The following is a 4,080-nucleotide window of genomic DNA, read 5'->3' as shown; positions in this document are numbered from 1 at the left end:
TAGGGCCCCTCAACAAACCCAGCGCCTCCGGAAGGCGCTACATCCTCACGGTGGTGGACTATGCCAACATTGAGGCGGAGACGGTAGCAGAGGCTCTAGTCAGGATGTTTTCTCGAGTAGGATTCCCCCAGGAAATACTCTCAGATCAGGGAACCCAGTTCACGGCAACTGTCACTCAACAGTTATGGCAGAGCTGCGGGGTGAAACCGTGATTTAGCTCCCCCTACCACCCCCAGACCAACGGCCTCTGTGAACGATTCAACGGCACGCTTAAGCAGATGCTCACAGCGTTCACAGAGTCCTGCGATCAATGGGAGAAATATCTACCCCATCTCCTGTTTGCCTACCGGGAAGTGCCCCAGGCATCGACTGGGTTCTCCCCCTTCGAAGTCCTATACGGGAGAAAAGTCCAGGGACCCCTGAACCTCATACGGGAGCACTGGGAGGGCAACACAGGAGAGGAAGGGGTCCCGGTTTTTCCATACGTGCTGGAGTTCTGGGACCGCCTGCGGGCACTGACCGAATCAGTTCGGAAGAGCCTACAGGCGGCCCAGAAATGACAGAAACAATGGTATGACCGGGGAGCACGAGATAGGAACCTGGAAGTAGGGCAAAAAGTATTAGCCCTCAGACCATCCAAAAATGACAAGCTACAGGCAACGTGGCAGGGGCTATTTAAAGTGGTGGAACGGATTAGCGACACCACCTATATTGGGGCCAAATGTTCAGATGAAAGGATCAGGCGAGCCTTCCATGTGAACATGTTGAAACCGTACTTCGAGCGCTCCGAGGCTGTGGCCGCTATCTGTGCCCCGTCCACTGACGCTAGCGAAGGACTCCCCTTACCCGACCTGCTGGCAGCTAACCAAGGTGACCTAGAGCAAGTTGGGTTGGGGGAGAAACTAAATCTCACCCTGAGAACTGCCATGTGGGCATGGCAGAGGTTCAATACCTAGGGCATAGAGTAGGGTCTGGGAAACAGCACCCCGAACCCACGAAAGTAGAGGCCATAGCCAATTGGCCCCAGCCCCGCACCAAGACACAGGTATTGGCGTTCCTAGGCACCGCCGGGTATTATAGAAAGTTCGTCCCGGAGTATAGCACCCTAGCGAAACCCCTCACCGACCTGACCAAAAGGTCCCTACCCAAGCAGGTAGCCTGGTTCTTTGAGTGTGCAACGGCGTTCCAGGGACTTAAGATGGCATGGAGCACCCGGTGGCATACCTCAGCTGCAAGTTATTACCTCGGGAGGTCAGCTAGGCCACCATGGAAAAAGAATGCCTGGCTCTAGTATGGGCCTTAAAGAAGCTCCAACCGTACCTTTATGGCCGTACCTTTAGCCTACTCACTGACCACAACCACCTCATCGGGCTCAACCGAGTCTCTGGAGACAATCCCCAGTTGCTGCGCTGGAGTCTGGCGTTGCAGCCCTACAATTTTACACTGCAATACCGCCCGGGCAAGCAGAACGGCAATGCGGATGGGCTTTCCCACCAAACCGACTTGGAAGTATAATTTTGACCCGGACATCCCCTAGCCAACCCTGCAGGGTCTAGGCGGGTATGCCGACCCATGGAACTAAGGGGGAGTATTGTGAAGAAAATAGACTTTATTCTGGATTTTCTCATAGGTTCGGTTTGTTTTTTAAGAACCCCTGGACTGATCTGGGTGAAATATGGATATGTTGGTCCCCCAGATCGGGGCTATCAGGGGATATGTAGGGATACCATGTGTGGAAAAGGGGTGTTTCAATTTTTGGGAAAATTGTGTGCTCTCTGCCTGGAGATAATTGGTTTATTCCTTAACTGATCTCAATATCTCCCATGCAGAGCCTGCTGTGATAATATCGTCTGCGGTGTCATGTAAATGAACTTTGGTCTGTCTCTCAAGAAGCGTTCATTGTGTGAATTTCTATTGTTTAGCAGGTGAGAAGAGCTTATCTCCGAGTCACCTCGTCTGGGTAAATGACCAGTAATTAACTCATGTGGATTCTATCGGAGACAGCCGTCTGTCTCCTAAAAGAGGTCTATTGAAGGGGGGGGGGGGCTCGTTAGTAACACCATTGTATGATGTTGTGGGAGGAGTTTGTCATTGTCCATATAATTACTTCAAGTATTCCTTTTGGTGTATACAAGTAACCTGCCCTCTCAATAAAGCTATTCTATGCCTGGTAACCTCTTCATGAAGTCTTGGCTCATGTTTGGGGGGAACATTCTAACCATTGGAAGAACCATCCTGGAAACTGCATTCATCTCCACTATCCCTCTACCTTCTATGGTAGCGATAATCACTTATGCTCGGCAATTGGGAGATGGAAAGAAGGCCGCAGTACCATAACCACTGCAGGTCTTAACAACTGGTGGCAAGCAGAGGGATTGAATGGGACGCATAAAGACAGCGAGTGAATGGCCCAGCATTACGAGAGACTAAAGAGGACTACGCTAAAGGATCTGGTGGAAGCCCGAGGTCAGGTGGCAAGCAACAAAAAGAAAGCTACCCTCATAGCAGAACTAATGGAGGGCGACCAAACCAGCAGCATGGCGAATGTCTTACCTGGCAGGGGAGACACCATGATCATGAAGGCGGTTCTCCCAGGGCGAGGCACGGCTATTGCACACTCTGGCCGTGCTGATCGTGGTTGTCTTCCCTGCCGCTTCTCGGCCTTTTGGCTAGGACTGGGTGTGGTATCTGTCCTTATCAGTTGTCAGCGGAGCGCTGAAGCACCTCCTACATGGGGAGGGTGGATGCAATCCAATGACGTCATTGCACCTGGAAGGATGGTTTCAGCAGGGACTACGCTGTGCTGCCCGACAGATACTGGGGGCCGGCCCATGGTTGAGTCTGAGCCATCTGGAAGGGTGCTCCTGGTGAGGATGGGTGCTGTGCTTGGTCTTGGTCTTTTTGCCGAGTTCTAGTCTGGCCTTCTGGCTGGCTGGTGTAAGTGCTATCTCTGTCGGCGATCCGGTTGGAGGAGCTGGTAATGCCCTGTATGGTGGAACGGGGTAGGACCATGCAAATCCGCCGGGTTGGCTGGCAGGGGTGGAGGGCTGCACTGGCCGGTCGGGGGGTCCGATATGGAACGAAAAGCCTATGGTGCATGTGCCCCTGGAGTGGCAGTCCAGGGGTATCTGAAGATCACTGTGTGTGAGGGACACATTGATTTAAGATACCACGGTCACTGCACCAGATACACGCTTTTTTTAGCACCTGCCTCCTGGGCCGGGCCTTTTGGCTAGGACCGGAGGAATTTTTTATTCCTGGCCGGAGGGCCTGGTCATTGTTGAACACAATGACCACTTCTTTCACTCTCCTCTTCACTATCCCTTTCCCCCACTTTATTTAATTTAAGCCTGTGTTTGTCACTTTTTTGTCTTTTTTTGTTGTGCACGTTTTGTGTCACTGTGTGATTAGTAGGGTGCGGGTCCTCGGGCCAGCCCTGAACGTCTTGGGAGTGGGTGGACATGGCCTTCTGGCTTAGTTCACTTGCTCTCATGGGGTCTCCCTTCAGGGGAGCCCCACCTAGTACTGGGAGGGTTCTGTTTCGGCAGTCCCTCCGAGGAAGTTGGGTCCGAGTCGGCTTCGGTTGCTCGGACCACAGTACCTCAGTCCCCGTCTGGAGCCTAACGCCACGGGGGATCAGGGTTTGGGTCCCTCTTCACAGGAGGACTACTTGACGTTGCACCCGTCTGCACGTTTTTGTGAACACTCTTTATGTGTGTGCACATTTTTTCTGCACCGGGTGCTGCACCTCCCAGAATCCTCCTCACCTCTCCGGTCAGGTCTGTGTTTTATTAATAGAGCTAAGAGTGATGTCATGTGACCTCCCAGAATCCTCCTCACCTCTCCGGTCAGGTCTGTATTATTAATAGAGATAAGAGTGATGTCATGTGACCTCCCAGAATCCTCCTCACCTCTCCGGTCAGGTCTGTATTATTAATAGAGATAAGAGTGATGTCATGTGACCTCCCAGAATCCTCCTCACCTCTCTGGTCAGGTCTGTGTGTTATTAATAGAGATAAGAGTGATGTCATGTGACCTCCCAGAATCCTCCTCACCTCTCCGGTCAGGTCTGTGTTTTAT

At 52.2% G+C, this 4,080-nt stretch overlaps 1 non-coding gene across 1 annotated transcript; it reads left to right on the top strand.

Moving 5' to 3' along the window:
- Positions 1-2,545: 2,545 nt before the first annotated feature.
- On the top strand, positions 2,546-2,703 carry LOC120921749. The gene has a single exon (XR_005744951.1). It is a non-coding gene; the product is annotated as a U1 spliceosomal RNA (small nuclear RNA).
- The last annotated feature ends 1,377 nt before the right edge of the window (positions 2,704-4,080 follow it).

This window comes from Rana temporaria (genome assembly GCF_905171775.1).
Source record: "Rana temporaria chromosome 4 unlocalized genomic scaffold, aRanTem1.1 chr4b, whole genome shotgun sequence".
NCBI classification, from domain to species: domain Eukaryota; kingdom Metazoa; phylum Chordata; class Amphibia; order Anura; family Ranidae; genus Rana; species Rana temporaria.
Note: the sequence above shows the minus strand (reverse complement) of the source record. Positions and strands in the feature narration are given on the sequence as shown.